A 13254-nucleotide genomic window follows, 5' to 3' on the forward strand; every position below is an offset into this window, starting at 1 on the left:
AATTATAAGAAAACTAGAATAGCGAATTTTCAACATCCGTAACTACACAGAATATCAGAAAATTACAATCCATATAGAATGATATCAACTCCGATGATATCCCAGAAAATGTCCAAAAAGAACATTATTACTCATAAATACTGAAATCCTCAGTAACAAAAGCAATATAATCTTCGCATATTTTCAATAGAACTATAGCCAGCAGAAACAGAGTATTAGCATCATACAGATTTTACTGTCGAGTTTTATATCCACACAATGGAATAAAAACCAGAGAAAGATATAGCAATGTCAAACATAACTCAAACAAACCAACGATACTTTCGTCTATTTATATGTTTAACTAATATTCTCATACGATAAGAATTCCTTCTCAAACTAAACAGTCACATATACTTCTAAAGATAATTGTACACATAGAATGCCCAGAAGAAGTCATAGTAACTTCCCGACTATAACTACTATACACAACTATCAATACAATTCAACCATTATTCAACTAACTAATTCTGTCATCATTAAGTTCATATTATCACATCAATAATAGAAATCAATCCAGAGAAGCTTCTAGTTAATACTTTCCTTAGATAACTTACCTGAATAGGTCATTTAATCGGAGTTAACTTCTTCTGTAATGGTGACTTTACATAATCTGAATAGTCTCCAGAAATATCCAATATCTCTTTTAATATTGTCTTCATTTGCTAATTTATTCACTTTTCTGACCACATTATTAATCTTCCAAACACAGACTTCTGTAACTCCACACTCATGAACTTATTCAACCAAATCTTACAGATTTCGTTTTTACATTTCATTGATAAGGGGGGTAAGGGTAATAAAGCCTCAAATTTAGTTTACACATAAATCCACATAACACATACTATCATAAATAGTCAGTTCATTTCTAATTTCACATTTTCAAATCATCTAATAAACTTTTTCTTTTAATCACTTTTGTTCTTAACACATTGTTCATATGCCAACTCAATTTACTAATTCACAATCAAAGCATTTCAAATAGCAATCATAACTCAAATATCATATCTCATATGCTCATATAATCATAACATTTATTAATAACAAAATGTCATACTCTTTGATCCATAACTTTATGAGTTTCAACTCATAATCAACACATTTCTATTCAAACATTTGAGTATACATTTCGTACTATCAGAATTAGTTCGGTTGGAAAACTTATCTATCTCATCAAAATAATTTTCATCAGAGTTGGGAGATATCACACTATTGCAGGTTAAAAGTGACATGTATAGCTAAACTCATATATGCTATGGTAGTCCTAAAACCGACTAAACCATAGCCCTGATACCAACCAAATGTAACACCCCTAACCCGTATCCATCGTTAGACTAGGGTTAAGAGGTATTACCGGACATATAAGAACATTACAAAATCATAATCATACATCATCATATCATAGAAATTCATACACAAATAGTCCCTTTAGAAGGTTTACGAAACCTTAAACATGCATTGGAGAAGGTTCGGTGTGACAGCCCAAAATTGACCCTAGTCGGGAAGTGGTTTCGGGACCACAAAATCGAGGCATAAAATAATTTAATATTCATTTTGATGCCTATGATATGTGTTAATTTGTGTGTGACATTTTTGATGATTTGATTTAGGGTCATAAATGTGAATTTCACTAAAAAGGACCTAGTAGTGAACTTTGAAAGTAGGATAGGAAATGTGTGATGACTAATTAAAGCATGCATGCAAAACAATGGTCTTGCATGTCAAATACCCCCTTTTATAAGTGGTGGCGGCCATGACAAGGAGGATGGGCAAAACATGTCATAGACATGTTTTGTTGGTGCAATATGGGAGGAAAAATTAAACTAAGGTGAGGAATAAAGAATTGAAAAAAAAGGAGAGAAGGTGTAATCCCCCATTGCCGTGAGTTGAAGGAAAAGAAAGAAAAAAAAATTTGTTCATCCTTTCTTTGAGCCAAAACTAGGAAGAAAATACAAAGAAGAAAAAGAAATGTGTGTGTTCATCTTTGAACATCTTTTGGCCGAAAATTGATGGAAAAAGGGAAGAAGAGAGTGAAGCATTCGGCTATCCTAGGTCACTATTAAGGTAAGTTTGATGTTTTGCCATGAGATTCATGTATATTTTAGTAGTTAGCTTGAGTTCTAACTAGCCATGGTTCAAATCCTTACTATGTCATGGAGATGATATTCGGCTAAGGTGAGATTGTGTTGATATCATTTGCATGCTAAAAGTGAAGCTTTGCAATGGTGCATGTGATGGTGGATTAATGATTATTGAATATTCTTTTTAGCAATTTTGAGTGAGAGTTTGATAGATACTATGAGGTTAAACTTCATGACATTGTAAGCTTGTAAGCTGGATGATGAAATTCATGCTTTGTGAAGGTAAATGGTGTAGAAGGAGCATTCGGCCATAATGAAGATATATGAGATAGTCATAATCAGCCTTATGATTCGGCTCTTGCATGTATCTATATATATATATATGTTTGCACATGATGTATTGGTATGACATATATACTATCTCAAGGCATATAATTACATATGATGGTGTTTCGGTTATGAAGTAAATGATTGATGCGTATTGAGTTACAATATGGAATGCGTTAGTTATAAAATGTATGTTGTTTTTGTGTGGTATTAAGTGTATAATTGGCCTCAACATGGACATGCATATTCGCCACATGAGGGGAATTGGTGTGCATGCATTCGGTTAGAGGCAAGCATATTGATGCCTATTCTTGGCTTAGAAAATTCGCTAAGAGGAATATTAACTAATGTGTTGAGTTCGATTCATGATTTCGTACATATGTGACTTTGATGCCTAATGAGTATATATATTGGCTAAGTACCTTGAATTCTCTTCGATGCTCAAATGATTAAATCAATTTATTTGTTAAATTAAGCTCAAGAGCAAAGGGAGCTAAATCCGATAAAGGGAAGGAAAAGGTAGTCGAGTAGTCGTCGAAATTGCTCGACCACGTCCGAAGTAAGTCTTCGAGTAATGACCCTACTTGAATTATATTGAAATGATTTGTCATATTATGGCGGACAGCCGAATGTGCGTAGGGACTAAGTTATAAAGTTAATTGAAATCATGCTCTTTGTGTGTGGCTATTGAGCCGAAATTGGAAAGGTTTGATAAATATTTTGTGTTTGAGCCTTAGTAACGAAAATGAAATATGGATGTGTCGTGATTATTGATATATGTATACATGAGCATTTGAATGATACCCGGGCTAAGTCCCGAAGGCATTTATGCTAGTGAATATATCCGGGCTAAGTCCCGAAGGCATTTATGCTAGTGATTATATCCGGGCTAAGACCCGAAGGCATTCGTATGAAGTTGTCATATCCGGCTAAGACCAAGGCATTTGTGCAAGATACCAAATCCGGTTAAGACCAAGGCAATTGTGCTTGTGGTTATATCCGGCTAAATTCCGAAGAAGCTCGGTTTGAAGGTGAGTGTTTTGGTGCGGTAATAAATTCAATTAATACGCTCGAAAAACCCATATGATAAGGTATGTTTACATGTGCATCGGAAAAGTTGATTCGTTGAAATAGTGTTCGTTCGATCGACTAACGAACTTTCGGCTCTTAGATAGGTTGATACCTTGTGTGTGTATATGATTATCAGAATGTGTATTACTAAAGTGATTCATTTAGCTATGTGAATGTAATACTTTAGTCAAAGCTGATTTCATTACTTGAGACTTACTAAGCATTAAAATGCTTACCCCGTTGCTTTGGCTCTTTGTTTTATAGATTTTGCTCGTTAGCTATCGGATTCGGGATCATTGAAGTCGAAGTCATCCACACTATCAAAGCCCCCTTTTTGGTACAAATTTTGGTTGAACTTTGAAATGGCATGTATAGGACTACCCTTTTGTTGTAGGTCATGTACCTTTCGGTTTTGTGTAAACTTAGATAGCCATGCGAAAATGGCTTATATCGTTTTAGCATAGTATTATAATCGATTGTATGTTGATCATTATGAGGTATGGAATTGTTTTGAAACGATTAGCCATTGGAATGGTTAATCATGATCACACTTTGTGCTATGTATGCAAAAAGGGCCAATTGAATCATGGAAATTATGAAATAGGTAAAGTCTACCTTAAAGGCAGATGCTGTCAGCAGCAGTGGTGTGGATGTGAAAAATCACTAAAAATAGCAGGAATGGAATAAATTAGTGAATAAATTATTTAAATTAACCTTGATGAATCTACTTTCATATGGAAGAAACGAAACGGTCATATGAGTTGTATGTTAAGAGATATTTAGGTTTTCGTGAGACAGGGCCAGAACGGTTTCTGGACCCCCTGTTCCGACTTTGGAAATTCATTGTAAATTAACCAGGGATAATTAGGAGTCATGCCATATATGTATAGATTACTCTTTGAGTCTAGTTTCTATAGAAACAAATGGAATCAGTATTGAAGCCCTGTACAGAGAGATATTCAAGTTGTAACGCGCAAAGGTCAGTGTAGTCGACCCTTGTCACATGGGAGACTTTAACTAATAAACTGTACTAATTGGCCCGACCAAAAAATTCTAGAAAAAATATGTAGATGGAAATGTGAGTCTAATTTTAGGAAAAAATTACGAAACTGATTTTCGAGCTTTGAAACTCAAGATATGATTTTTAAAGCGACAGTGACGCAGTAACCAGCTTGTCTGGAAATTTTTAAATGGATTGTGAAAATGATTAAGTCAAGTTTGTGTGCACCTTGTGTTCGACTCCGGTAACGGACTCGGGTACGGGGTGTTACATTCGGGACCAAACTGAACACATACAAAATTTTTCAAAAATTAAATAAATTTTCTAAGTTACAGAGGTCACATGCCCGTGTGAACAGGCCGTGTGCTTCACATGGTATTAGACACGCCCATGTGTTTAGACCGTGTCAAATCAGGGCATTCATACAGACTTAATCACACAGCCGAAAGACATGCCCATGTGCCTTGGCCGTGGTCGAAACTGACTTGGGTCACACAGCTAACCACACACCCATGTGCCTTGGTGGTGCTCAAGACTGACTTAAAATCGTAGGGTACCCTAGGGGACACACGGTCGTACAACATGACCGTGTGTCGCACACGGCTGAGACACTTTCCCGTGTTTTTGCCTGTATGGACAAAAATAGGCCATTTGAAAAGCCAATTTGCCACCCAATTTGGGTCAAACCTACAAGCATCAAACCAAGCACATTTGCACTATAATTTCAGCCAATTTCAATACCAAAACTTACATCATTCATGCCATATTATTATCAGCCAAATTCAAGCTAATAATCTATACTCAATAATATCAAATCATAAGCCAAAGTCCTATTAAATCATACGTTACCAACATCTCAATTTCATATCCATCTTCATGGCAAACTTATACCAAATTTAACAATTAAGCACATACCAAATTGACTATTTCATTTAATCATTCGTATGCATCAAATCATACCATTTTCTTACCACATAAACCATAACAAAACCAAACCATATTCACATCCATTATCAAGCCATATCACTTGGCAAAACATTTATTTACATCTCAAAACATATTCACATACCTATTGCCTATACATGCCATATAACCAAATCTCAAAACATTATTTACCAAAATGATAATCGGATAGTCTGATGACGTCCCCATCGAGTTCCAATCTGAGCAGATCTCTAAAAATCTATAAACGTGTGATGACGTACCCATCGAGTTCCAATCTGAGCAGATCTCTAAAAATCTATAAACATAGGAAAAACACACAGAATAAGCCTCGAGAGTTTAGTAGCCATAAGCAAATAAATCTTCACAAAATCATGTATATAATTCAACTTGAATAAGCCAAATTTACTTAACTTCATACACATATTCAATCACTTATCTTATATAATCCAACATCACCACATTAAGTAACTTCATTAGGCTTATTTATAGGTGAACATATAAACCATTCTTTTAATTTCAAATAACGACCATTAGATCATTAATATAGATTAAGCTTGCACAATTTCATTACATAACCAACCGAAACATGGTCATTTATTACATTTCATGCATAGAAATATATCAATTTCTTTTTACTCATTTCAAAACTCGAATAACCATAACAAATCACACATCCAAACCATGTTCCATTTTTCCATAATTCTCATGTCTGAAACATAGGACCACAGTTTCGTATAACGAGCATATATAACATATCGTTCATTATCATATATTTCACATATCGTCATTTGAATCATACTCACATTTCATATCATAATTTCATATACAAATCACATGTACTTGAATCATATATGGTAAAACACAATTACAATACCACATTTTTCATATAATTCATTTAATCATAGTTCACTAGCTAGCATCCACATCTCATTTTCACATAGATCATATATCAACTGATCATAATCATACTCACTTTCATTACTTAATTTCAAATACATCGCAACATACCTGATTCAGATGCAGATTCATATACTCATTTATTTGTTGGAATGCCCGTTAAACCGTTCGGTATCAATAAGCGTACTCGGATAATTCATAAGCTCGTACAATGCCAACATTCCAGACGTGGTCTTACATGTAATCAAACATCGATGCCACTGTCCCAGAGAGGGTCTTACACAAAATCAAATACGATGCCAATGTGCCAGACCTGGTCTTACACGTAAATCACAAATCGATGCCAACGTCCCAGTCGTGGTCTTACACGATAACACATATCAGAATCCTATGTCATGACATATGTATCCTAACTATTCCTAAGGTTCGTACGGGGCTTTCAAATGTCGTAACTTGATCAATTCAAGGTCCTAAATATTGATCCCATGCTTAATTCAATTCGGCATATACATATACACATGTAATAATTCAATTCCGCACTATTAATATATATACAATCGAATTTAACAACATTTATTTACTTATGAACTTACCTCGTGCTAACACGAACGGATAGGAACAATTATTCGATAATTTTTCACTTTCCCCGATCCAAATCCAATTTTCTCATTTCTTGAGCTAATTCAATACAAATTCAAGTTATTTAATCATTTATTCAATCAAAGTCACCTAAAAACACATAAATGGTCTAATTACACTTTTACCCCTGACATTTCACATTTTTCTCAATTTAGTCCATATTTCACAAAATCACAAAATATTCATAATTCAATTCAATCAATGCTTGGCCGAATATTCCTACACTTTATATAAGCCCATTTATTTCATTTATTTCATATTTTAGTCCCCCAAAATATCATTTTTATAATTTAGCCCAAATTACTCAATTTCATCAAAAATTCAAAACAAAAACTTAGTAATCTAACACATATCTTTCATTTACTAACATCAAACTTCATAAAGCTCATAGTTTCATCAATGACATAACTCAAAATCATTAACAAAATTAGAAATTAAGAAATGGGCTTGATAGTATATAGAGCAACGATTACAAAAACATAGAAATTATCAAAAACTGAACAAAAATGGACCTTTAATCGAACTTGGAAGTACCCGAACCCTAAAACACCATGGGCGCTTTCTATTCTTTCTTAATATTCGGCCAACAATAGGATAATGAAGCCGATTTTTTTATTTTGTCATCTTTAATACATAATAATTATACTAATTACTATTATATCCCTAATGAATTTCATTTATAAACATAAAATAAATGGCTATAATGGTCCACTTATTCTTCCAAAGGTCAATTAACATTATAAGAACCTCACAATTAAGAAGACATAGAAAATAAGAAATAGAATGCCACTTTTACATTTTACGTGATTAAGTCCTTTTCACAAATTAGGCACACAAATGATTGAATTTTTATACAAAACTTTCACACATGCTAATTCACATATAATAAGCATGAAAAATAGTATTAAAATATTTTTATGACACAAATTTGTGGTCCTGAAACCATTATTCTTATTAGGGTTTAAATTGGGCTGTTACACATGCCCGTGTGTCTACCCATGTGGACATTTTAGAGGCTAATTGTAACATCCTTATTTTTGGGTTTTTTGTAATTTTCGAGAATTAGGTAAAGTTTTTAAAATTTGGTATTTGGTAGTGAAAATTCATAATTGGAGTATGTAAATGGGCTTATGGAAAGCCCATGTGACGACCAAAACCCAGAAGAATTTGTGAACTTTGGACTTAGGGAGTTAGGGGCTTTGGATAGATGGCTTTTATTAAAAGTTGTGGGTAAAATGTATCACAAAAGAACCCTTGGAAAAGTGGCTAAGTGACGCCATTAGGGAGCTAAAAAGGTGGTGGGTAAGTGGTTGGGGGAAACCTGGGTTCGATTCTCTGTAATGACAAATGTGATGTTATTTTTATGCTTTGTACATGCAGAAGTTTGAAGCCGAATGGAACTCTGTTGGAGAGAGTTTGAATCAGTTGAATGCTTGAATTAATGAGTGATAAGGGGAGAGATTTTAGGGATTTGGAAGAGAGATTAGAGTTGGCCGAATAGAGGGGATTAGGGAGGAGAAATCAGCTAAGGGGATTTTGAGGGTAGTATTTCGGCATTAGGCTATAGTTATACCGATTTTCCTCTATTTGAGCACCATAGAACCATTCTTTTCTTTTTTATTTTCTTCTCTAACCAAAACTGCCACCCTTCCCATTAATCTTTCTTTCTTTTCTTCTCCAAAACCAGTCTACTATTCCTTTCTTTCCATCTACTACTCCCTTTCTTATCTTCACTTTTGCCGAAAAGCCACAAAAGCCGAAACCTGTGAAACTTAGTGGTGCCAATTTCTTGCTGACCAGAAACCTTCTATTTCCTTCACTTTTTGGTGGTCAACTCCTTCATCTGCTAAGCTTTAATCAGTTCAAAAAGGAAGATTGTGGTAAGTATTCATACTCCAATCGATTCAGTAGTATAACTGTTGACAAACGCTGAAACCCCTATAGTTTAGGGAGGTTGCAGATTGAGATATAGGCCTTATTGGGCTTTTTCATTTGATTTTTATGGTTTGTATAGTGGGGTAGATACTTTGGAGGAGCAGCAAGGCTTGGGGTATCGATTTGGAAAACTTGGATCGAGCAGCGGACTCGGTGAAGGTAAGTGACTTATAGTTGTTAGGGATTCTTTGGCCGATTTTGGTAAGGTAAGATTTGGGTTTGATTAGCATGATTTGTAGACTAAGAATGGTGGTAAATAATTGTAGGTTGTCGTGGGAGACTTTATTGGTGAACGTCACAAAACAGGTATGTAACGAACCCTCTTTCGTAGTTTAAATTGATATATACCGAAAAGCTGAAATGCCAAAATTCCGGCATTTCGAGGACTTGTGAGCAGCGAAAGCTCATAGGTTAGTTAGATATGCTAAGTTTGAGGATCGGGATCATTGGAACAGGTAAGGGCACGATTTTCTGCATCACGGTAAGTTGGGCCCCGAGGGGCTAAAATTGAGCCCAATGGGCTTTCGGGCCCATTTGGGTAAGTTTTGGTAGAAAATAAAATCCAGAAAAATTGCACATTGAGACAGTTAATACCATTATGGAATATAGGCTAAATAAGCTTAGATGACTAGGTCGGCTAAGTAGGGCCCATTAGGGGTTTTTGGCCCAATAACTCGGTTTTGCTAGGAATGGGCTAGAATCGCTGCTTAAACACTTGAAATTGTTGATAACTGACAATGAGTATAGAAAACCCTAATAATTGATTACATAATGAAATTACCCTTATAATGTGAAAATGACCATTTTGCCCCTAGGTGAAAATGACCATGATACCCCTAGGGATATGCTATAATTAAGATGCATGTGATACTGATTTGTACATGATATGCCATGATATGTTCACATATGCATGGGTTGGGTTTTATATAAATGGAGGAAGTGTTAAATGGGCTTTGCCCCAGTTTACCGAAAAGGGCTTTGCCCCAGTTATTAAAAGAGGCTAGGCCTCCGGTTATATGATAAAGACTATCTTTGCCGGTGGAGAGTTTGGTTGGGTGGGTTGAGTTATTCCCCACATGGAGAGCTTAGTTGGTACGGGTGGAGAGTAGCGGATGGTGGGTTGAGTAGTCTCCCCAAATGGGCTCTCATATGTTCAATATCATGGCACATCATGTCTTTTTAGTGTCATCTTATTTACACATTCTATTAGCCATACCTTTTAAAAATATTCCACACCAATTTCATGCATAAACAAGATTTTTCATTTTAATTCCAAGTTACAAACTATATACTATGATCGTCTCAAGTCATTAAGTCATCCCTTAATTTCAGGCATCTAATTCACATCTCACCATATACCCATCAAACAATCACATAAAACATCGTCAAGGCATTAGCACATGCATGCATGAACAATTAGGTTTCACGACCCAATAATCAAATATAAGCCATATCTCATGGCTATTACAAAATGAATCATCAATATTATAGGCCTTTTACAATTCGACCAAAATAACATGACACATATCACAAAATAACCAAGTCCCCTATACATGCCATATTCAAAATATCAAATTCACTATACCTAAATGTTCTTTTGATAGTGTGATTGAATACTCCGACAACTTCTGATCCCTGAGCTAGCTTGGCAAAACTACAAAGGATAGAAAGGAAAGGGGGTAAGCATTAAAGCTTAGCAAGTCCATATGCAAATAATATGCAATGAGAACAAGTAGATATCATACAACATCTGATAGCATAAATATAAATATTGTTCATCATTCAAACCTTTTTGGACTTATTCATTGTGTATATATTTCCTTATCACGAATCATCATTTACCAAGGTATTACTCATAAGCATAGTGTATATACCTATACCATTTCGTAGTATAGCATACAACCATACCCTTTTTAATATGCCCTCCTTAGGACTTTCATTACATTATCCATTGCAGTACCCGTTGAACACTCGGAATAATATTGGATACACAGAAAACCTTGCACTTGAGTGCCACATACACATAATAGAGATACCTCAAAACATGTAATGCTCATAATAGAGCTACTCACATACTCGCACAAGCTGTCAGTTAGGGCGTAAGTACACTGGCTGCTCACACGAGCTGTCAGGTATCTGACACACTCAGGACTACCTATCGACTGGTAGGACACCCAAGACTAGTGCCCAGAACCAAATTACATGTGTCATAAACATCATGAACTCAGAGCAACTCAATGAGTTCAAATCATATACTTTTCTAGTGACATGTCACTTGTATCCTAAACTATTTCTAAGGTTCAAACAGGATTCTTCCTTACATGTACATTACATCTCAACCGCACTTACTCGTGATGTCGTGGATAACGAACATAATATCATTCATACTTTTATAACCACCATTAGGCATAACATCCATAATAAAAATAAAATATTTACCACATAATATCAATACATCAAAATATGCTATATTGTCACATTATTTACACATGTACTTACCTCGGTACAAAATGATGAGAAACGAGCCTATTCGTTGTAAACTTTATTCTTTCCTCGATCAAGACCCGAATCATGTTTTTCTTGATCTATAATGCCAAATTTAACTTGTTTAATAATCACATTGTTCAAATAAATCCAAAATTCATACTTTAGTAAAATTACCTTTTTACCCTTAATTTTTCACTTATTTACAATTTAGTCCCTAGGCTCGTAAAATGAAATGCATGCATTTTCTTTGTAACCCAAGCCTAGCCAAACTTTCCTTGTACTCATAACAGCCCATACTTTTCATCAAAATTAGATTTTTGTCACTTATTTTACACCTTTTACAAAATAGTCCTTTTTAGTGGTTTTCATGAAAAATCACTTTTGTGAAAGATGTTTATCTTACACCAAACTTTCATCTTCCTTAATTAAACATCAAAATACATGGGTAAATTTTTGAACACAAACCTTACTTCAAAATAAGGGTAGAAATAGGTAAATCAGGCTACGAGGACTTGAAAAATGTAAAGAACATTAAAAACGGGCTAGGGAACACTTACTATTGAGCTTGAAAATGTCAAAAACCCTAGCTTTGGAGTGCTTAGAATTTTTTGCAGCCACATGAAGGAGATGAGCACATTTTTTCTTTGATTTTCCCTTTTTATTCTTTTATTTACCAAATGACTAAAATGCCCTTAAGGCCTTCCTATCAAATTTTTCCTATGCATGTCCATTTTTGTGCAAAATTATAGAAATTGGTCAAATTGCTAATTAGGACCTTCTAATTTATAATCTAAAGCAATTTCATGCTTAAGCTTCTAGAACACAAGTTTTGCATCTTATTCAATTTGGTCCCTAAAGTTTAATTGGACATTTTATGCATAGAATTTCTTCATGAAAATTTCACACAAGCATGCATACATATCTTGGACCTCATAATAATCATAAAATAATTATTTATATCTCGAATTTGTGGTCTCAAAACCACTGCTCTGACTAGCCCCTAATTCGAGATGTTTTAGAGATCTAGAGTTTCCTTGGATTGGCAAGTTACTATCAGAGGTTTCTTGAGGGGTTCTCGCTTATCGTAGCTCTTTCGACTAAGTTGTTGCGTAAAAATGCACCATTTTGTGTGGCCTGATGAGCAACAAGTGAGCTTCGAGAAACTCAAGTCTGTTTTGACGCAGACACCTATTCTAGTACAGCTTGATTCTAGTAAAGAGTTTGTAGTTTATAGTGATGCTTCGTACGTCGATTTGGGATGCATCTTGATGCAGGATGGTAAGGTTGTAGCTTATTCATCCTAATAGCTTAAATCAAACGAAGGCAATTGTCCCACGTACGAACATGAGTTGGTTGTAGTTGTCTTTGCTCTGAAAATCTGAAGGCACTATCTGTAGGTGATCATCTACATCGGTTATAAGAGCCTCAAGTACTTTCTAACTTAGAAGGAGTTGAATCTCAGGCAACCTAGATGGGTTGAGTTGCTTAAAGATTATGATTGCACGATAGAGTACCATCTCGGTAAGGCCAACGTTGTGGCCGATGCTCTTAGTCATAGAGCAATGACTGATCTAAGAGCAATGTTTGCTCGTTTGAGGTTGTTTGACAATGGCAGTCTTCTGGCTGAGTTACAGGTGAAATCGACCTGGGTTTATTAGATTCAATCTAAGCAGATGAATGATGAGTCCCTAGTTTATCGTTTTTGATAGGTTGAGGACAGTGGGACTTCTGGTTTTGGATTAAATAGTGATGGGATTTTGTGTTTCAAGGGTCGGATTTGTGTGCCTAACAATGTTGAGTTGAGGTAGTCAATTCTATGGGAAGCATATAGTA

Source organism: Gossypium arboreum, chromosome 4 (genome assembly GCF_025698485.1).
Source record: "Gossypium arboreum isolate Shixiya-1 chromosome 4, ASM2569848v2, whole genome shotgun sequence".
Lineage (NCBI taxonomy): Eukaryota > Viridiplantae > Streptophyta > Magnoliopsida > Malvales > Malvaceae > Gossypium > Gossypium arboreum.